General features: G+C 39.7%; 1 protein-coding gene across 2 annotated transcripts in view; it reads left to right on the plus strand.

Annotated features, from left to right (window-relative positions):
* Window positions 1-1,746: 1,746 nt before the first annotated feature.
* The window catches only part of atf7ip (activating transcription factor 7 interacting protein), a 97,665-nt gene continuing 75,371 nt past the window's right edge, over window positions 1,747-24,040 (plus strand). Inside the window, exon 1 of one of the 2 annotated variants that reach the window (XM_016998165.2) lies at window positions 1,747-1,884. The gene's annotated coding sequence lies outside the window, so the exon portion shown is untranslated. Of the gene's footprint in view, window positions 1,885-20,980; window positions 21,003-24,040 lie in introns of those variants that run through there. The other variant, XM_008122560.3, reaches the window with a different exon arrangement.

Here is a 24,040-nt window from a genome sequence, read left to right on the forward strand (position 1 = left end):
TATGTGGCCCGCGAGGCTTTTAATGCCAGAGCCATGTAACCACATTTATACCGTCTTACAATTACAACCATAATGCGGATGTGGCCCTCGGTGGAAATGAGTTTGACTCCCTAGCTGTAGGATAAACTATTTCCACTCTGCAAGCCTTCCTCACACAACTGAAGACATGGTTGTTTTGATAAGCCTTTGACCATATTTAGATGCCTTTAATAAGTATGTGAAGACCCATAGATGTCACCAAGCACTTTACATGACTAAGATGGACTATTGTTGTTTTATACTTGCAACTATTACTGTATTTTATTGATTTTAACCAAGGGGTTTTATGAAGTGAGATATTTATGTTGGCTGTTATTTTATGTTATTGTTTCTGCAATTTTTGTATTTTGTATGTTGCACCTCTGAGTGCTTTCTAAGCTGCCACGAATCCCTCTGGGAGTTGATGGCAGGGAATAAACAAAGTTTTATATTATATATTATATTAATAGAAATTGCAACACTCCACCCACTTTACTTGGGAGTTACACTAGATTCTACTGAAGTTTCCTCATAGTTTTTAAAAATCGCGTCAGTGACTTGAGAATATACTGAAAGTCGCTTCTGGTGTGAGAGAATTGACCATCTACAGCAGTGGTTCTCAACCTGGGGTCCCGAGATGTTTTTGGCCTTTAACTCCCAAAATCCCAGTCAGTTTGCTAGCTGTTATGATTTCTGGTAATTGAAGGCCAAAAACATCTGGGGACCCCAGGTTGAGAACCACTGGTCTACAGATGTTGCCCATGGGACACCCGGATGTGTTACCATCTTGCTGGGAGGCCTCTCTCATGTCCCCACAAGCTAGAGCTGATGGACAGCTCACCCCATTTCGCGGGCAACCAACAACCTTCAGATCAGCAACCCAACCTTTAGGTCAGCAGTCCAGTCAGCACAGGGGTTTAACCCATTGTGCCACCGTGGCCGCTTCTTCTTAGTAGAAAATAATAATGAGAATACATTGGTAAATCCGCAGTGGCATCTCCACTTATGCAGCTGGAGTTACTTCTGAGTAGAGGTCATGGCGGAAGAGAATTTGTCTATTATCACAAACCCAGGTGAGAACTGTGTAAAAGCAGTTAATTTACCTAAAATACTATATATTACTGAGGATCATAACTAAAGTAATTTGAGAATCCCACATCCCTACAGGATATGTGTCCCTTACTTTGCTTTTACTTAAAAAATATGTTTTTCGCTCTCTGAAAACTGAAACTCTCAAATGCTGTTGAGGCCTAGCGACTCAATCCACCACAGGATCTACAAGCCAGAATTTCCCTCAGCCCCATCACAACAACACGGCTCCTCTTTCAAGCAGCGCCTCCTCAGCCAGGGGGAGGAGACATCCGAAGTGGCCTCTCTCCGCTTTAAAAGCAGGCGCGGCCTCGCCATTCCCTCCAAGCGGCGCCTGCCCCTGCCTTGGAAAGGAGGACGAGGCGCCAGGACGCCCTCCAAGCCCTTCTTCGCAGGCGCCCACTGATTTCCTTAATCCGCGAGGGGGAGGAGCCACGGCGCCCAGTATGCTAAATAATTGCAGCTCATTTGCATAACCGTCGAGTGGCTGATCTGCGGATTGGCCGGCGGAGAAAAAACTCCTCGCGCATCTAACCCTCTGCCGTCGGCAACCCCCCCCCTCGCTTTTCCGAAGGAGGTGTGGCCAAAAGAGAGTGGGAGGAGAGATCGGCGCTCATTTGCATAACGGCCCAGCGCGTGCTGTCGGCTGTGCGCGCCTGGAGTCCTCTCTTTTTTTTGAATCCGCGGCGGCAGAGGCAGCAGCAGAGGCGGAGGCAGACGGGAGAGCTCGTGGGCAGCACTCTGGACCGCTAGCGGCGGGGAAACTCGGGAACCCAGGTAGTGTTCAGAGCCCAGGAGGGGGAGGAGGCGGCGGGAGGGAGGAAGTTTCGGTTACAGGTCGGGTTTTATGTCGCCTTTTGCAACCTTACGAGTGCGCCGAGACTCCTGAGGCCCACAGGAGTAGGCTTTCCTTCGCTCTGGGAAGGCAACCTCTCTCCCCGCTGAGGGCTGTTTCCTCCGGGCGGCGCGCTCCCCCTCCCTCCCCCGCTCCCTCGCGCTCGGGCATGCGCAGTGCATTTCCACTTAGTTGAGCGGGGAAAGGCGCCATTTTTGGCCACGAGTTGCTGTCGAGTCGAGGATGTCCTAGGTTCGCCGGTCTTTAGACACAGGGAAGCCCAACAAGTTGAACTCTGAAGCAAGTGCTAGTGTCTGTACTCAGGAAAATGTGGGATTTATAGAAGGGCTAGACCTGACTGTTACAAGCAATTATTTATTTATTCATTTAGAAATTTATATTCCACCTTTCTCACCGAAAGGGGACTCAGGGCAGAGCACAACATATATACTACAAACATTCAATGCCGAAACATAAACCATAAAAATACATAAACATAAAAATAAGTTATCTTCACATTAAAACCATTATTTAAAACGACCACAAGTCATCATAGTATATCTACAGTAGAGTCTCATTTATCCAACCTTCGCTTATCCAACATTCTGTATTATCCAAGCAGTCTGCCTTTTAGTAGTTATGTTTTTGGAGTCAGTGCTTTCAATACATTGTGATGTTTTGATGCTAAATTGGTAAATACTGTAATTACTACATAATGTTACCTTGTATTGACTGCTTTTTCTGTTGATTTGTTGTAAAACATGATGTTTTGGTGCTTAATTTGTAAAATCATAATATAATTTGACGTTTAATAGGCCTTTCCTTAATCCCTTCCTATTATCCAACATTTTTGTTAATCCAACGTTCTGCTGGCCCATTTATGTTAGATAAGCGAGACTACTTTCTTTGAATCCTGCTTTCCTCTCTCATCAGAGACTAGAAGCATTCTATTAATATTTTGTATAAAGGGATTTTTTTTGGTGTGGTCACTGTGCATACCAGCAATTCTCCTAGATCACCAAACTGGCAAAGGATTTTTATAGAATTATAAACTTCTTCAATTTGTATTTATTTAAAATTAATTGTTTTGCTATTTTTGAAGTAAAGGGGTAGAGAGTAATTACTGGGATAGTAATTATTTTTTAATAATAATACACTAAATAATACACTAAATACCTAAATTCCACCCTTCTCCTCAAGGGGACTCAGAGCGAATTACAGCATTTACATACATAGGCAAACATGAAACACACAAACAAACAAACATGAGCTAGAGAGAAAAGTAAAAATAAAATCTCAAAACAAAAGCCCACTAAATCCCAGGAGGAACAGAAATGCTGCATTTCTAAATGTAAATGTAATTTATTGTAAAGTGTTTTATCAAATCATACAGTACATACATACCTACAGTATAAAATGAAAACTTCCCTTTTATTCTGGTTGACCGAGATATGACCACTATAACTGAAAATTACCTTTTTATTCTGGTTGGTTGAGATATGAACTGCTGTGTTTCTGCCATCTTACATAAATGCTTTCTTTTTGTTGGGCTCTGTATAAATCTCTAGTGCAATCTGTGTCATGGTTTTTTTTAATATGTGGCTCATGCATCCCTAGAGGGCACATGGATGGGCTTCAGGGATTCTGTGACACAGATGCAAAATTATGCTTTCCCCATTTTGATAATTTCTTTTGGTCTCACTTTCTGATCTGTGCATTTTCATTAGGTTCTCAAATGTATCCTTGACTAAAAAAGATTACAAACTACCAGGTTTATTTTGTAGGTCCTGTTCCATTATCTTGGTGGAGGCCACCGGGGGCGCTAAAGAGAGAAAGATTTTCCATTTTATTGGGGGGGGGTGTTGGAGAAGGAAAAGTTTCCCCCGCTTCCCTGGGGGTGGAGGGTGGGTTGTTTCCACAATGGGGACATGGGTGGGGAGAAATAACAGGAAAACGGGAAAATTGTTTTCCTCCTTCAACCCACCCCCATAAAATGGATTATCCTCACTCTAGCTCCCCCTGGTGGCCTCTGCCTGGATAATGGAACACTGGCATATTAGATATGACAACTAGCTGTGGAGGCTCCTTTTTTGGAGGCTTTAAAAAAGAGGCTGGATGGCCTGTGTGGTCTCTTCCAACTCTATGATACTATTAATATGTTTTGTTGATCCAAAATGGTCATGCAAATACTTATGGATTCATTAGGAGCAAGAAAAATATCACACTTTCTAGCCAGAAATACCATGTTAAAGAGCAAGAAAGGGGAAAATGTAGATTGGCTTGCTTTCGAAAATATTTCAACATGAAATCAAAACTTGAAATTTACTTGAAAGGGCTTGTAGTTATCAGGCAAATAAATGCAGAGGAAGGAAATCTGTCTTGGTTTGATATTGCAGAATTCTTCCAAAACTGGATAGTGTTATGCATAATCAAGTTGTTTAGAGATACTTCAAGAAGAATTGTATTAACATAAAATGTTCTGCTATTGTTTGAATCTGAAAAAATTATTAGACATTTGACATTTCACTTATATTATAGATTAGCACTTTAACCCAGGTTATATAGTTACATTGACTCATGACTTACAGTTGATCAGAGAGAACCCCCCTTTTATAGTACTGAATAATTTTACATTATGACTGACCTTTTGTACGTTTTTTACACATCCTACATTTTATTTTTGTAAAGACTTGTGCTTTCATAACATAATTACAACAGCAAATTTACAAAGGAAAAGTTGGATAATGTTGAGGGGACTTTCTATAGAATTCAATATGCTACGTTTTTACATAATAGTTCTTATGAAATCATTAAAAAGCAAATTCAGTCCTTTATTGTGCAAGCAGGACATTGCCTATTTGTGGAAGGAATTCCACCATGTGGTATGATATAGCAGTCTTTCTCATACCTCACTACACATGAAGGAAGTTGTTAGGGAATAGTGGAGGTTTGGGTGTACTTTTCATAACTAGAGCATGTTCTTGTTGGTCCCTTGATTAAGCAATAGGAAGAGGAAACAGGAAGTGTATCTGTACCTCTGCCTTGTTCATAAAGTGGGTAGTGAGTGTGTGTATACAGCAAGTGGCATAACTGCACTGTTTCTGTGTGGAGAAAGGTCATAGTCTTGTGATCAAGGTCTAACAATGTTTTGATAACCAATTGAAATTCCCCTTTACCCTTCAAAAAAAGGGTATTATAGTGCCCCAGACCTGCTTGGGGGGGAGGGCGGCTCCAGAGCAAGTGTATTGAGCGCTGTAGGAGGAAAAGGAAACCGTAAGCTCACCACTGACATCTTGGCTATTGTTTGTATTTGTAGAAACTAAATTTTAATTTGAGTAAGTTGTGCTGTACAGTAGAGTCTCACTTATCCAAGCTAAACGGGCAGGAAGAACCTTGGATAAGCAAATATCTTGGATAATAAGGAGGGATTAAGGAAAAGCCTATTAAACATCAAATTAGACTATGATTTTACAAATGAAGCACCAAAACATCATGTTATACAACAAATTTGACAGAAAAAGTAGTTCAATACGCAGTAATGTTATGTTGTAATTACTGTATTTACGAATTTAGCACCAAAATATCGTGATATATTGAAAACATTGACTACAAAAATGCCTTGGATAATCCAGAACCTTGGATAAGCGAGTCTTGGATAAGTGAGACTCTACTGTAATTACAAACTGTACATTGTTAATTAATTCTCAACTACCGTATATACTCGAGTATAAGCTGGCCCGAATATAAGCCGAGGCACCTAATTTTACCTCAAAAAACTGGTATAACTTATTGACTCGGGTATAAGCCGAGGGTGGGAAATGCAGCAGCTATAGGTAAATTTCAAAATAAAAATAGATACCAATAAAATTTCATTAATTGAGGCATCAGTAGGTTAAATGTTTTTGAATATTTACCATATTTCAAAGAAAAACAATAAACTAGCTCTATAAGTGGAAAAGTAGGGGAAACAAAAACAATATGGTATCAACAATAACATAATAATAATAATAATAATAATAATAATAATAATAATAATAATAATAAAAACTTCATTTGGATCCCACCTTATCTCCCCATGGGGACTCAGGCTGGCTTCCAACATATTAACAGGCAAACATTCATTACTTATATCAACAATGCAGAGCTAGATATAGATCTATAGCTATAGATACTAATTTCACATATGTAATTTCCCCTGAAACGTTTGCAAATCCCCTCTGTGTGTGTGTGTGTGTGCATTTCCCCTACAATATTTGCAATCCCTATATCTATCTATCTAGACATGTCTATATATATTTGTGTGCTCATTTCCCCCCTGTAATGTTTGCAAGCCCTATATATAGGTAGGTAAGAATATATTCATATCTATCCAGACATCTCTCTTTATATAGATATTTGCAGAGACTTTCAAACATAAAAATAATGTATATGTATGGCTACAGATACACAGATTATTTACAATTTATCCATATGTAATATAGTCGTTCTCTTTTCATACTACCTTCACTTTATCAAGCATCTTTTTTTAATAGACCATATGTCATGATATGTCCAAAGAACAATAGCCTCGGTTCATTCATTTTGTCCCCCCTTCTTCTAAAACTCTGGGTTCATCATCAAAATGTTCTTTGAAGGACTTTGTCTATTTTTTCATCTTATTCATAACATTCTTGAAGATATTGCTTCCTTTTCATTTTATTTTGATAGTCATGTTTAAATATTTGAAAGGATGTCATACTGAATATGATGCAGCCTTGTAGAGTCTAGGACAAGGAGCAGTGGATTCAAACTGCGAAAAAAGATATTCTATCTAAATATTAAGAAGAACTTCCTTACTATAAGAACTTTTTGACAGTGAAATACAGTGCCTTGGAGTTTGGTAGAATCTCCTTCTGATCCCTTCTAACTGTGATTCTATGCCACTCCACCCCCAGTTCATCATTTATTTATATAGCATCCTCATTCTTGATTTACAGTTCCCTTTTATTGGTGGATCTTGTGGAAGATGTACGGTCTACCTTTTTGTTTGTTTTTTATTGATCTCTTTATCTCTGTGCAAAAGCGATTAAACAGTTGTCTTCAGGATACTTCCCCACATCTGTCGCCATCTGCTTTTGCTTCTCACTTCTATTTAACCTTTTGAAAAGTGTCATCTATCATCTGGTCATACTTTTCTTTTTGCAGATAGCACCTTTTCCCATTCATTTTTGTCTGTGCCAGTGGTTCTCAACCTTCCTAATGCCGCGACCCCTTAATACAGTTCCGCATTCAGCTCTGAATTCCACAGATCACTGAGACTCCCACAAATTTATTTATTTATTTATTTACAGCATTTATATTCCACCCTTCTCACCCCGAAGGGGACTCAGGGCGGATCACATTACACATATAGGCAAACATTCAATGCCTTTTTTTTTTAACATAGAACAAAGACAAGACAAACATAGACTCCGAGCGGGCCTCAAACTCATGACCTCCTGGTCAGAGTGATTCATTGCAGTGATTCATTGCAGCTGCTCTCCAGCCTGCGCCACAGCCCGAGCCCTGGACCAAACTTGGCACACAGAACCCCCATGACCAACAGAAAATACTGGAGGGGTTTGGGAGGAATCGACAGTGATTTAGGGGAGATGTAGTTCACTACATCCGGAGAGCACTGTGAACACAAACAACAATACTGGTTAGGCCCAAATTTGAATATCGGTGGGGTTGTGGTGGATTGATTTTGTCATTAGGGAGTTGTAGTTGCTGGGATTTATAGTTAACCTACAGTCAAAGAGCATTCTGAAATACAGTATACACGTATAATTTTTAAGCAGTTAAAAGCAGCGCTTCAAAACCCATTCGAAAAACCTTTCAACAAAGGGACAGTCTGGAGGGAATAATTTTAGCAATTCTCAGGTAGTGGTCTGAATCCGAAGACCAGCATATCTCAACTACAACATTAAATGTATACCCATAAGTGATTCAAAAGTTCTTTTTTTCTGCATAGAATTAAATAAAGTGCCACTGATGTTGCCTCTCAAAGATCCTTTGCCAGTGTCACTATCCATTACTGCTGTTGCCCAGTAGTTCTTGGACACATTTAGTCTGGCTGCACAGGAAAAGCTTGCCTGCCTCAGGGTGCCCTACCAGCCAGCAGTGTTACTGATAGCATAGACATTTCTTTTCAGAACATATCCAGGCAACATGGTTGAATTGCATCTCCCTTTACGAACCTGTCCAGGTCCTGAGATCCTTTTCTCTGTACCACCTCCTTTGCTGCAAGCTCAGTTGGTGGAGACAAGAGAGCTGGCATTCTTAATGGTTCCCCCTTGACTCTGAAACTTCCTACCCAGGGAAGCCAGAGTTGCCCCCTCCCTGCTATTGGCAGGCTGTAAACTTTTTATTTGGGCAGGCTATTAAAGGAGGTTTTAAAGATCAAGTCAGGTGGTGCTGTGGGTTTAACCATATTTATAGATTTTAATGGTGTTTAACTGTTTATTTTTAATACTGTTAAGGTTTAATTATATTTTAATGTTTTTATATTTTTAAGTTTTAAATAACATGTTTTGGTTTTATCCTGAGGTGCTTTAAGTCTCATTTTTAGAGAGATAAAGCAGAATACAAAAAAAATATTTATAATCATCATCATAAAATAATGTAATAGCAAGTTTTGCATCCCCAAAACCTACTTCAGAATGGTTTAGTAAGGAAAATGCATATCCAGGTGTTTTGAGGTGCTGCAGTTCCGTTAAGTGTTAGTGGAAAAACAGAATTTCCTGGAGCAGGACATGGAAGACTGGCAGAACTGTTGACCAGAACTGTTCCACATTTTGATGCAGGTTGGCTTCTATCAATCTTTTGCCACATATTCATGCTCAAACATTCAGCGGGTTATTGAGTTCCCATTTACATTCACCATTACCATATTATATCTTACTTTATTGGGTTTCTTCTTCCAAATGTATTTTACTTTAGCTTCTTATTTATGGGAAGATTCTATTTAAATGATCTGCATTTAATACAATGGTAATGCTTTACTGGCCGTCACCATTTTGGGATCTGTATTCCGGCTGTATAGACAGTATTTGTTGTGCATAGCTGGTCAGAACTCAAGTGCAATTACACAGACCCTCTTCATATTCTGATTACTTTATTCATATTTATTATCTTTTTGAATTGCCTGTCTCCTTTCTGAGAGCTTAAGGTGATTTCCAACAAAACTAAATAATAAACTACAAGAAATTAAATTAAAACTAAAACAAAATTAATAAAATACGTACCTAAAATTCTCAGGTTATTATTGGTTATCAGGATTTGTTCTTTTCTGTCTAGTTCTGTCTAAGTGGGAGGGCTTATCACCTCTGCCAACTGTAGTGGGTGCCCATCACAAAATGGCTGGCAACATAGATGTGGCCTGTTACAAACACTAAATTCACAGAACATGTCTAATAACCAACATAGTAGAGAGTGCTCGCCCACAGATAATGAATATGTGAGCATTAAGATCTGAGCCCTGCAATAGTAAGCCTCTCCTTTAAATCCAAACGTTTACTTGAGTGGAATGCCTATTTCAGAAAAAATAAATATTCTCTCAATGGCAATGCTTATTGCCTCACCCATCTCTTTTTCCCAGGCTGCATACTGACTTAGACCCAGAGAAAGAGAAGAAAGGAGTAAAATATAACAAAAACGCTAGATCCAAAGAAAGACATTAAACAAGGGGGAGGAATAGAACTAGAGATGGAGGAAGAGGTGGATACAGAGTCAGAAAGACGTGTGTGGGGGCGGGGGGGGGAGGAGAAATACAGACATACATTGCTTTTACTTGCAATTTCTGATTGTTTTGCATTTCTCCCCAGTCTACCCTGAATCAGGTCAGTCTGTCTGTTTTCAGAAGGCACACGCCCATTCATACTAGTTTTTGCTTAGTTTTCCTAGTGCTAGCCTCACCTTGGAAGAATACATAAATTTCCCTAAGGTTGAGATTCTCCCCTTTCCTTTTTGGATGTAGGGGAAACAGTGAGTGGAGATGGCAAATTGTTTGTGGACACAAACAAGGCTTCACAATTATGACTGAGGATTGTATTGAAGATTCCATAGTTAGCTGAATTAGTTGGGTCTCTTAGAATATCTGAGGAGGGGAATATTAATATCAGAGTACCTGCTTTCGCCATCTTCAGGCGGGTTCTTGGATCCTGGTATTTGTTTAAGCTTTTACACAGTTGTGGAAATTCTGGAAGCAGGAGGTGGGAGTTGGGGAAAATACTTTTTGGTTTTTGTAATTGACGGGGATAAAATATTTGGTTTTAGCAATTCCGTTTTGTCACTTTATAAGCCTTGTTTCTAGAACTTATAATTATTATAGTAAGTTTTACAAAATTAAGTGCTTTAAAAAAATCTGCAACGAGCGAAAAACAAAATTTCAATATTATAGTACTCAAAACAAGGAACAGCTAATAAATAAAGCCTAATATGTTATTTTGTGTAGTAATGTAATCTATATACAGGGTGCTTGAAAAAGAACTCCCTAGTTTTAATGTATTTATACTTAAACTAGGGAGTTCTTTTTCAAACACCTTTGTATATAAAATTGTAATGTGACGTTTTACTATGGAGTAAACAGCAAAACCACTGAACCAAATCACACCCAATTTGGCCACAAAAGACATAGTCATCCAGTCTATGTCTTTCAACCAAAAAACCTAGAAAAATAAAGCCCAGATTAGAGGACGAGAAAGCTGTTTTCCCCCTTTAGCAACGTCTCAGAAAGGTAAGCCCTTTAGGCCTCGCCCACTTTGTATTCTAGCAATTCCCTCAGCCAAAATATAATGATATAGTACAATATAGTAATTTAATGCTTATATTGTGCTATGCTAATAATATATTGTATGTTCATTTGATTTGTAAGCCGCGCTGAGTCCCCTTTAGGGTGAGAAGAGTGAGATATAAATGTAGTAAATAAATAATAATAAATAAATAAAATGGCACCCAGGGCACATGCAGAGTGCACTTAGGCCTCATCCACACTGCCTATAAAATACAGATTATCGGATTTGAATTGGATTATATGGCAGTGTAGTCCTTCCCACACAGCTACGAGCATTGAATGAAAAGTAATGCCTCCACCGTAACTCCTCAACAGATGGCAGTACTAATATGTGACAGGTACTGACTTGTTCAGTAGACTCTCCTCTACAGTTCCATTTGGCAGTAAGTCTTGGCATTGAACGGTTGTGTTGTTAAAGTGCGAAGTATGGAACCCTGCGTAGACGGTCAGTCAATGTGACTTAAGCAACGTACAGTCATTAAATTCTTGACAGCAGAAGGTGTCACCTCGAAGGAGATTCATCAGAGAATACAAGCTGTTTATGGTGATTGTGTTGATGTGAGTATTGTTTGCCGTTGGGCAAGTAGGCTTAAAGATGTTGAGGTGGGAACATGTAACTTGCGTGACAAAGAGTTGGATGTCCTGTGACGGTAGCCACCAAGTTTCACAAGCAAAAGGTTGACAGATTGATTCAAGACGATCGTCGTATCACTCAGAGAAATTTCAAACAATCGGCATTTCACAAGAACATGTGGGTCACATTATTGCTTTGCTTGGCTGTCGGAAGATCTGTGCACAATGGGTACTGTGAGACGCTGGTTGAGGAAACAGAGTGTCGACTTCTTCCGTGGCAGCTTCAGAAAACTTATTCATTGTTGGCAGAAATGTATCCAATTGTCTGGTGATTATGTGGAAAAGTGAATAGTGGTAGTTAAAGAGCACATTCTAAAGATTATTTCTGCATTTGATTCCCATCCAAACCCAGTTAACGAAGGTGGAGGCATTACTATTCATTCAACCTTCGTGTATAACCCAGAATGCCAAGGCACATAATCCACAGTATATGCTTTGAACTGGATTATCTTGAGTCCACACTGCCATATAACCCAGTTCTGTGTCGATTTTATACAGCTGTGTAGAAGGGGCCTCATATAATCCAATTCTAAGCAGATAAGAAGATTATAAATATAATATATAATAATTACTGTGGTATAATAATAAAGAAAAATATAATCTCTAAAATCAGGACAGTAAATAAAGAACAACACTCTGAAAACAGAAATCCAAGACAGGAAAAAAACTAGGGCCAGCTAACACCTCCCAACAAAGGATTCCAAAGAATTTCCCCAGGCAGGAAGTATCCAGGCTTTGAAGCTGCAAGGCCATTAAATGCTAATCAAGGAGACTAATTGCAGCATTCATACTTGCTGACTGAGACTATTAATTGCCATTCAATCTGTGTAACGATGGATTCCACAAGGTATGCAAGCAGCATGACTATTCAGTGCCATTCAAGCTGGTCAAACAATGATTCCCCTACAAAGCAAGTAGCCAGGCTTCAAAGTGGCTCTTTGATTGAGGGTGCTACTCCTGCTCAGCAAACAAGAATTCCCTTAGCTTTTAACACAGCCAGGCATTGAAGCTGCAAGGCTATTCAGTGTAATTCAGCCAGACCCACAAAGGATTAACCTTGGTACCGTGTTTCCCCGAAAATAAGATAGTGTCTTATATTATTTTTTGATCCCAAAGATGCACTAGGTCTTATTTTCAGGGGATGTCTTAGTTTTCCATGAAGAAGAATTCACATTTATTGTTGAACAAAAAAATGAGCATTTATTGTATACTGTACAGTAGTTATCACAAACCAGCATAACCAGACAAAATGAATCCTATCAAGAATTTCTTGTTACGACCTTTATTTCCATGTACAACACTCTATGGTACGTACATTTACCAATCCTGCATGCTCTGGTGTTCTGTTCAGCGGGCATGCTTCCAAACAAAAACTTTGCTAGGTCTTACTTTCGGGGGAGGCCTTATATTTAGCAATTTAGCAAAACCTCTACTAGGTCTTATTTTCTGGGGATGTCTTATTTTAGGGGAAACAGGGTAGAAGGCGGCCAGGCTTTGAAGCAGCGATAATACTCTGTACTATTGAAACTGACCAACCAAAGCTTCCCCTAGGTAGCAAGCAGCTAGGCTTTGAAGTAGTGAGGCTATTCATTTCAATTCCAAAAAACCATTCCCCTAGAATGCAAGTACCCAGCCTTTCAAGCAGCAAGCCTATTCCGTTGCATTCCAGCTCACCAAACAAGGATTCCCAAAAGAAGAAAACAGCCAGGCTTTAAGGCTGAAAGGCTATTCACTGCTATTCCACCTGGCCAACAAATGATTCCCATAAGCCGCAGCAACGCGTACCCGGGCACAGCTAGTAATGTGTAAAATGTTATTTGGATACAAGATACAAGGAATACTGAAAGCAGTTTGCATGTTACTTTATGGAAGGTACTGGAGGCCACTTGAGATGGGATTGACCCCATTTCAAAGACATAAAGATACTAGTTTGTTGAAAAGCAATTTATATTCTTCTGAGCTGTAATGAATACCCCCTTATTGTACAGTATGTCATACTATGAATTTATCATATTTGTATTTTGCCAATTTCTCAAGGGGCTCAGACATATATGACATTACCACTTTAAATCTGCACAGTATTCCTGTGTGGTTGGTTATCAGGGCCGGCCCCACCATAAAGGCCAGTGACGCCGCCGCCTCGGGCGCAGGTCCTGGGGGGCGCCGTCAGGCTGGGAGGGAGGCGGGGCACCGCTCTGACGGTGCCCCGCCGCCCGACCAGTGCGCCCTGGCCTTGTGGCTCCCTCTTTCGCCACCCGGGGAGGGGAGGAGGGATCGCCTCCTTCCCTCCCCGGGCGGCGAAGCCTGCTTCTTTCGCCGCCCGGGGAGGGGAGGAGGCGATCCCTCCTTCCCTCCCCGGGCGGCGAAGCCTGCTCCTTTCGCCGCCCGGGGAGGGGAGGAGGCGATCCCTCCTTCCCTCCCCGGGCGGCGAAGCCTGCTCCTTTCGCCGCCCGGGGAGGGGAGGAGGGATCGCCTCCTTCCCTCCCCGGGCGGCGAAGCCTGCTCCTTTCGCCGCCCGGGGAGGGGAGGAGGCGATCCCTCCTTCCCTCCCCGGGCGGCGAAGCCTGCTCCTTTCGCCGCCCGGGGAGGGGAGGAGGCGATCCCTCCTTCCCTCCCCGGGCGGCGAAGCCTGCTCCTTTCGCCGCCCGGGGAGGGGAGGAGGCGATCCCTCCTCCCCTCCCCGGGCGGCGAAGCCTCCCTCTTTCCAACCCTGGCCGCGCCTCCCACGCTGCGTGGGAGGCGGGGCCAGGGCGAATAGCATGGGAGGCGGGGCCAACCCTGGCCCCGCCTTCCACCCAGCGTGCCCTGGCCCCGCCTCCCACGCAGCGCGGGAGGCGGGGCCAGGGCACGCTGGTTGGGAGGCGGGGCCAGGGCGCAGGAGGCGGGGCCGGCGGGGGGCGCTTTTCAGCGCCCCCGCTTAATATTTAAATTTATCTCCGACCGGCCCTGTTGGTTATATTGAGGGAGTGACTGACTGACTTAAAATTACTCAGTGTGTTGTTCAGATTTGAGGATTGACACACAGTAACATGCATGAATTATGTTTCGGAATATCTGTTAATCTTCAGTAAAGGGTGCATGGGGTAGAGGTGAGGAGAATTGTGGAACCTTTCTCTGCCTTGTCTGATTTTACATAATTGCTTGTTATGATGCGGGGGGGGAGAGAGCTTTACCCTCCTCCTGTATGGGAAAGATGATTCAAACCCGCTGCCTCCTTCGCCGGGTATGCGCTGCCACCAATTTGTAATGGGGCCCTTTTTGGTATCCCGTCAATTATATATATATATGTATGTATGTATGTATAGTTGTTCTGTCTTGTATCTCAGATGTACTCTTCTAGAATTATTAGGGGTTTTATGGCACTGAGGAAAGATGCACTCGAGGCTGTGTTTATGAAGAAAACAAGGTATTATATTTATTAGTTTGATCAGGAATGCATAGTGGTTACAGTCAGGCGCTTAATCATAGTGGTTTAACAATCAATCAGGCTCTTGACTTAGAACAGTTCCAAATGCTGAGGTAATTCACTATGTTAAATAATTCAACAAACAGGACTTTTCAGTTTTTCTTAAATCTCATTCTCTGTCTAGAGAAACACTAACTAGTTCTCTTTGTCTCAAGTTAGTTGTCAAAACTATACTCTCAACTCAAATTACAGTTCCCAAAAACATGTCCATTCTCCTTTCTCCAACCTCCTAACTCCCACTCTCCTTAGAACTCCCCCTTTTTCAAAACCCCCACTCTCCAACTGTCTCTCTGGCTCCAATCTGTAACCGTCATTTTGGCTCCGCCCACATTCTTTACTGGGCAAACACTTCATTTTCATGTGCCAATCAGATTGCCCTCCTTAAATAAAAGAAAATGGCTGTCCCTACATGCCTTCCCTCCAGGGTAGGCTAATCCGTTACACTTGTCTTTTCTCTTTTTCTCTTATAATGCAAGTGGGCTGGGTTGAATAATACTTCAAGTAACATAGTTCACTAAGAAGTTAGCAGGAGAAAAATGTTACTTTTCATGAAATTTTAATATTTCAACTTGATAATATTTGTGAAGATTACTGAACAAAAAGTGCATACCTGCTTTATTTTACTGATTGTCACTAACCCTCATGTCACACAAAGCCTAAACTAGTCCTGCCATTAACACTAAAACATGGGTACAAGTTAGACCTTCTCACCGCCTTAATGCTCAAAATGGGAAGGTCCAATTTACATCCTGGTGTATGGTGACATTAGGGAACAGGTGTTATTTAAATCTTTATGTCTTCATCGGCAGTTTTAAGTTTCACTCATTTGCTCCATATTCAACCATGCCGATTGTCTCAATTTCCCTTTAGCTCCATTTTGCACATTACAGAAAGTATATCTGAGATACATCAGCAGCAGGGATGGGAATGTAGGGCTCGGGCCCTACCTATCTCCGTGATCGCATCTCCTCCTATGAGCCAGTGCGGACCCTGAGACCATCCGGGGAGGCTCTTCTCGCACTCCCACCACCGTCTCAAGTGCGGCTGGTGGGGAAGAGGGAACGAGCCTTCTCGGCAGTGGCCCCCTGGCTCTGGAGTGCATTGCCAAAAGAGATCAGGCAATCCCTGAGTCCCCTGTTGGGTGAGAAGGGCGGGATATAAATATTGTAATAAATAAATAAATAAAATAAAATCCCCTACATTATCCAATTTCCGTAAGGAACTGAAGACCTGGTGGTGTTGGCAGGTTTTTGAGTAATTACACTGGAATACCGCCGATGTTTGGGCCTGAATATATTGCACAAGATTTCCCTAGCCTAAAATGATACATTTTAATATATTGGGTTTATGGTTCCCATCCCCTTGATCTGGTTATGTAAGTGTTATTTATTGTTATAATTGTATTATTTTACTTTGTTTAATAATGTGTTATTACGTTGTTATGTAATGTTTGTGTTGTTTTTATGACTGGAAACCGCCCTGAGATAGGGCAGTATATAAATAAAGTTTTATTATTATATTATTATAATGTGCTTTTTAACTGTTACTGAGTTCAATATTTTCTTTGTAATGGTTCAAACATTGCCTACATGGTTTCCCATCTTTAAAATGTGTCATGTTTGAGGAAACATGACATAGTGTTCTGCCTTTCATTTTGTGTTAGTGCCGCCATTTTGTGTGCCTTATAAAATCTTTCCAGTGAGGAGAGTTATGTGTGCTTTTTATCAATTACTATGTTTAGAAAAGATCAAAACAAGCATAGTTACTTTGATCTGTAATTTAATCAACATTTTTAGTCTATCAATCTTTTTGTCCTGGACAGCCCGCTAGCAGTGCCAGTTGCTTCAAATCTGATTCAGAGAAACTAGCTTAGTCACATTGTGTATTGTTACAGAAGTTCTTGTATGAACATGTCTACATGTTGCAGCAAGTTGTCTGTTTTTAGACATTCATTCCATTTTTATCACAGTCACCCCGAAGGGGACTCGGAGCGGAACACAACATATATACAGCAAGCATTCCATGCCAGGACGCAAAATAATTATACATATACAGAGATGTATTGTTAGTAGCAGATAATTAAAAATACAAGTTTCTCAATATATTTTTAAATACTATTTCATTGCCCTGTGTTTGGTGTTCCTTTCCACAAAGGGTATAGCTTGAGCTTGACTAAGTCTTTAGGTGAAGAATGTCTTCTTTCTGATTGGAGAAGATACTCCCTCCCCCACTCATTGTCTGCAGTCTGCTTTAGAATGGCCTTTTATGGGCATATGCCTGCAGTTTTGTGCTGATATAAGATCTTCAGTGTGCAAGCAAGCAGTGTGTCTCAGCAAGCTCTCTCACAAAGGGTTTGAACATAGAGAACATCTAGGTGATGCTCTCCCATTCTTCTCTTTTCCTTTCTAGAAAACTTTTTGGGCATACAGAATATCAACCAGATTTCATAGTTTCTAAAATTAATTTTCATCATCAATCAGATGACAAATTGGACAAAATACGTTACCTCTGTGTGCTAAAGTGTGCATCTCCTGGGTCATGGAAAGCCCATGTATTGAGAAGAGTCTGGTTTGCAACCATCTTGCAGATTGCAGTAGCAGACAGAAGTGAGTTATCAGTTAGGCGATGTGGCAGATGTATGTTCCACTACCATGGTTACTAATGTAGGGGAAATCTGAGGATAGTATAAGGCGGTGCAGGGAGATGTCTGCTAAGGTGCAGTGACTTGGTATTTGTATCCTGTCTAAATTCTTTTCTTTGTGTGATCATGAAGTTGTCTCATCCAGCTATTTATTTTTAGAGCTAGAATCTGGCTGGCCATGCAAAACGGATGGAAAACTTGAGTGCAGGAGATAATTGGGATATGTGATTGTGGCTTGGACACCATTCTCACTCCATCTCTAATCTCTAGCTTTTTTCCTTTTAATGGAACTACAGGGCTAAAGACCTGGAATTCCTCATGCTTCGTTATATACATTTGATTGTTCTGTGGTTAATTTTGGATTTCTTTTTTCAAAAATTATCAGTTTTAATATTCCGTCTGTAGATTTAATATTCAGCACTGTTATATTATCTGGGTGGAGGCCAAAAGGAGACACTAGACAAAGAAGGATAGTCCATTTTACAAGGGGAGGGGGGTTTGAAGGAGAAAAACAATTTCCCTCTGTTTTCCTGTTATTTCCTCTACCCATGCCACTATCGTGGAAACCAACCCTAGTTTATGAAATGGGAAGTGGGGAGGGGAAATAACCAGCGAAAACTGAGGAAATTGTATTCTCCCTTCAAATCTCCCTCCAATAAAATGCTTTAACATTCTCTGTCTAGTGCCCCCTTTTGGCCTCCACCCGAATAATGAAACAGTGCCATATATTTCATCTGTTTTACTACCTAAACGGATAGATTATGTCTTCAGTTACCTTGTTTCCATGTACAGTAGAGTCTCACTTATCCAACACTCGCTTATCCAACGTTCTGGATTATCCAACACATTTCTGTAGTCAATGTTTTCAATATATCATGATATTTTGGTCCGAAATTCGTAAATACAGTAATTACTACATACCATTACTGTGTATTGAACTACTTTTTCTGCCAGATTTGTTGTATAACATGATGTTTTGGTGCTTAATTTGTAAAATCATAACCTAATTTGATGTTTAATAGGCTTCTCCTTAATCTCTCCTTATTATCCAACATATTCGCTTATCCAACATTCTGCCGGCCCGTTTATGTTGGATAAGTGAGACTCTACTGTAATTCTGTTCACATCTTAGGTGCTTGCTTCTATGGTTGTGTGCATCTCTCTATCCCCCCCCATGTGTGTGTATTTGTATGTGTGTATATAAAATAATTAAAATATATAAAGCATTTAATACTTTGCAGACCCTCAGTATTCACGGTGGGAGGGAGATTTGTTTCCAGAGCCCCCTGAATGCCAAAAGACCTGATTGCTCAAGTCCCTATTAAAAATGGAATGTGGCAACATGCCCTCCAGCTGCCTGCTTCCACCTTGAGCAGGTTCTGGTGTGGCATGGCAATTGTTCATCAACACCTGGTCAGGAGTGCCACCGACCTCTTTGTGGAAGCTGTTTACACTCATTTGAATTTGTGGAGTGTGAGGCCATGGATAATGTGGGTCTTTTTTGTATAGTAACTCACTGTTTTCATAGTGATGGAAATCCCTTATGCATATGTTCATCAGGCATGAAAATATTAGGGGACTTTGGGTGTAAAGCATTCTGTCTATCAGTGTATGCTGTAAACTGGGTTACCTCTGTACCAAATTCGGAAACCCCAGTTAGTTAAACCTCAGTTAGTTCAAAACATGGCAGCCAGATTGGTTATAGGTACATGTAAGAATATATTACATCTATACTAAAATTATTCTACTGGTTGCCAGTTAGTTTCTCGGCAAAGTGTTGACCATTACCTTTAAAGCTCTACATGGATTGCCTTCTCCCATATAATTTGCCTCAAGACACGTAGGTCCACTGCGGGATGTTTAGTTTAACCAGCCAAAACTCAACCGTCAGAATTTAAAACAGAATTAAACACCTACCTCTTCCAGCATGCTTAGCCAGTCCATTTTAAACTATCAATTATAAATTTACGACTATTAGTATTGATGCTTTAATCATCTTTGTTGTTTTAAATATATGTATTTTATGGTCCTTTTTCTGTGTATTTTAACTATGTTGTACCCCGCCTTGAGCTTTGAGGAGAGGCCTGTAACAAATTAAATTGTTATATGCATACAGTGATGGTAGTAAGCATTGGGAATAAATTTTCCTACCAGATTACTCCACTCTGGTCTTATGCGATTTTCCTTTTTCAGCTTGATGTGTCAAATGTTGACTCAAATAGTTAGCAGAAGTACTTACGTAGGACTGAAGGATGCTATAGCAATTTTCCACCTTCGCAAACTCTTAAGTGAACAGAAGCTTACTGTGGATCTTTTAGTCAGAATGCATGCAGGGAAGTAGGATTGGTAGTAAGGATCGGGATTACCAATGCAATGTATATGAGGTGTTTCAAAAGTTGCGAAATCTGTGTTTAAGAATACGATGGTCACTTGTACAGTAATTGTTACGTTCTGGAATAAATACTACTCTTAATGTCTTTTGTCTTTGTGTACAAAGCAGTAAAATACACATGCTGTCAAAAGAATCTGGTTAAAATGCCTACATATTCCTGGGTTTGGAAACTTTAATTGAATAGTTATCTAACACGAGCAAGATAATTCCAAAATATTTATTATGAGATGGCGGGTGTTTCATTTCTCCAAAATGCATATTCTTAAAAGATCTTTTAACATAATTTATGTTAAGACAGAGAAATGACATAAAACAGAAGAAATTTTCCCACCAGATTACTCTGTTCTTATGCGTTTTGCTTTTTTCAGCTTGATGTTGAAGATGTGTCAAATGTTGGTGCAAATAGTTAGCAGAAGTACTTACGCAAAACTGAAGGATGCTATAGCAATTTTCCACCTTCGCAAACTCTTTAAGTGAACAGAAGCTTACTGCAGATCTTTTAGTCAAAATATATGCAGGGAAAATGTTTGCAGTTAGTTGGTTATTGAAAACCTAAATACTTTATCGCCCTTCAAAGCAATTTTTGAGAAATACTTTTTCAATATTTATAGTGTAAGTGGATGTTCTAATGCTGGGGAGGGGGAGGCTGAAATAAGGCTCTTCCTGAGTAGCATTCCCTGCTTGCCAGTAATGTTTGGCTTCATTACTGCCGTTGGTAAAACATGAAATGGATTTACAACTGTTTGGATTCAGAGCAGGATTGGAGTGTTATATCGTGAGCTACCGGCTGGTTCACAGAGGCAGTCTTTTGTGCCTGGTAAGTTTTCTCTGTAGCACTTGTGCTCTGAGAATCTGCAGTGTGTCGCAGCCTGTGCACTAATAGCTCCAGTGTTTGTACTATTGCATAAAGAGGGAGGTGCTTTATGGCAAGTGCTTCACACTTCCAATGCAATTACTGGCTCATGTTGAAAGCACACTGCAGCCATCTTAATCACACTTTCAGTACAGCTAAAACAGTGCAGTCTCAAAATGGCTGACGAATGTTCTGTAAAACAGATTGGCCCGGCTGTATGCTAATGAGCAAATCTGGAGGAGTCACGTGTTACACATTCAGAGGTAAGATACATCTTTGGTTCCCCCTTTTTTCAATAAATAGTGATGTATAAATGTACAAATATGAGCCAAATGTAAATTATTGACTGAGGAATGCTTTTTTTTTGTTTATTATTTTCCACTTAGGAGAAGGGTAAGTTTTGCATATTTCAGAGAGGTTGCAGAGGTGATAATATTTTTGTAAAAAGTGCTAAAATGTGTGAATTCGAAAAAAAATAATTTTTCAAACCTTTTATTAAATTTCTCTAATATTTTGAACCCACTTATCTCTGGTTTCATTCATAAAGGCAGTTAAATAATGAAATAGTTGTGTGCACGCGCGCGCACACACACACTCAATGTTGGGGTCTGTTTCACATGTATTTAAATTTTTCAAATATTTGGATTATAGAAATTTTAGAAGAATGTATGTATAATAGCATTTATAAATAAGTTACTTGACAGTAACATGATGAATTTATCAACTATAGTTTTGCTAAAATGCATTATATTGCAAGCAAACTTAGACATAAAACAAAATATTTGAAATTCTCAAAAAATTGAAATACAAATGAATGTTGTGTGCCATCAATTTGCTTCTGAATTAAGGCGGACCTATAGCATGATTTTCTTGACAAAATTTGCTCAGGGGAGTTTGCCTTTGCCTTCCTCTGAGGCTGAGAGGGTGTGACTGAGCCAAAGTCAGTGAGTTTCTGTGGCTGAGCACAGGTTTAAAAGGTCCCGCAGGGTTCTAGTCAAATGTTCAAATGACCACATCACATTCACTCCTCAAGATCATTTGTATCGTTGTTACCTCTTACATGCTATTTTGATGTGTTTGTTTTGTTGGCAATATTTTGAGGAATTTTCTGCCTAAGTATATGGTAAGGGTGCGTAGGTGACAGCTAAAGTCATAGAAGAAATGTGTTTCTGCAACACAGAGATCATGTTTCTTTTCTATATAAGACATACAAGTAGATTTATCCCATTTACTAGCAATAAAACTTCATGTGAAGTAGCCTGAATGGAAGGATATTAGAAGGCATGGTTCTTCTTCATTAATAAAACACCCTTAAATAAGAAAAATGATTGCGTATAAACATTGACTATGGAAATAAGGATTACAATAAAAATAGTTGAGCTTTAATCTAAAAATACTTCCATTTAAAAATCTATCCAAAAGGCACCCCCACACGTGAAGTTAATCCAGAAAGCTGCTGAGATTGCAGCACATCTTTATTTTGGATTCCCTTGTGACACAGAGGAATGCTAAGTAACCACCTCTTCTTTGGCTCTCCCTTAGTTCATCTTTTTACCCAACATAGATCATTTTGTAAAAAGGTCCACTTGTGAACACGAAAAGTATGAATGCTAATCCTTATAAATACATGAGTACTACTCATTTTGCCAGGGAATCGCTGAACATGCCTAATATGCATACTGTAGCATCTTGTTTCCTCTGATGGAGATAAGAGTATAGAGGAGTGGTTTTTTTCTTTCTGAAAGTCTTTCAAATGGTGAGGCAATATGCTCGAATTTCCAATAGAGGTGTGCAATTTGGCCAAAGGCCATGCCGTTTCGAAATCCATTTTTGGTAACAAAAATGGGGTGGGTGGGTTCGGGGTTCAGAAAAGATGAATTACATTTCAGTGGGAAACTTTGCTTTGAGATATGAACCATTTGAGATAAGAGCTCGGTCACTGTAATAGACTCTTGTAGCAACTGTGATAATTGTAGTAGAATTGAAGAGAAAAGATTTAAATATTAAGGAAGACTACTTGCAGATTTGTGCTCTCTGAGCATTTTATGTGACGGTGTCTTTTAGTGTTGTCTTTAGGGAAACATTTCAAAATTCTGTAAAAAGAGAGAGGAACATACATTTCCCTTCAATTGAAATCAGTATTAAGTGAACTTCTATTCTACATGGATTCCTTTACGAAATATTCTAAATAACTAGAATTTTAGTCTGAAAAAATATGTATTTAAAATTAACTGATTTTAATTTCCTAATACCGGCTAGAATGCTAAGAATAATAAATGTTCTCCTTTATTGTTGTAGTTAACATATGTGAAGGGACCTCTAACAAAAGCAAGGAAATTAATAATCAGGGAACATACCAGAATGGTTGGCTTTTTTACATTTCTTTTTACTGTTGTGCGGTTTATTTTGGCTCCAAGGATATTCATTACCAGGGAACATACAAGAATGGTTGGCTCTTTTACATTTATTTTTACTGTTGTGCAGGTTATGTTGGCATTTAAAATAACAAACAGGTCTAATAGTATTTTTGCTAATGACCATATTCAATTTTACATTTTTCTGAACTAGAAATTAAAATATGATTTTAATATTTCTGAAAAATATTGTCTAGTTCAACATTTATATGTGGAAAAGATAAATTGAAATTGTTTTTCATATTTTTATGCGAGATTCATCACAAAGGCTAAGCTGGTGAATTGCTATTAATTTTAACAAGATTTCTAAATACAGTTAATTTTTAACAAAATTAAGACACAACAGTGCTGGTTAAATTATGACTCACAACTTTGCCCATTTCTGTTAGTCACCTGATTACATTTTCCTAAATGTGTTAACTGTAGCGTCACTGTTCTCCCAGTGTCTCCACCCCACTTTTCCAGAACATATTTTTAAAAAGTGGTTATATATTAGCGCACATTCAGAGGGACCCGTCATGGTAATTACAAATCTCAGTATGAGAGCATAACTCAACTTTTTTTTTCCTGGCATTATAAGAACATGCAGACAGATTGATGGCTAACTTTGCCTAATCCTTACCTGCTTTCAAAAAAAAGTGTTAAGCTTACAAAACCAGATTATTTTCCCAAGACTAAATGTTTTAGAGTTAATTGAAGCTGAGTATTGCCTGATTGGTGGCTGCGTTATTTCTTTCAATGCCCTCTTGAAACATACTCCAATGACAAATCGTGGCAAAGCAGATAGAATTATTAGCAACCTAAAATACTTTATTTATATATTTAATCACTTGATTTTATTGTAAAAATGCTTAGTGTAAGTTTCACAATGGCTTCAATTTCAGTAG

This window comes from Anolis carolinensis, chromosome 5 (assembly GCF_035594765.1).
Source record: "Anolis carolinensis isolate JA03-04 chromosome 5, rAnoCar3.1.pri, whole genome shotgun sequence".
Taxonomy (NCBI): domain Eukaryota; kingdom Metazoa; phylum Chordata; class Lepidosauria; order Squamata; family Dactyloidae; genus Anolis; species Anolis carolinensis.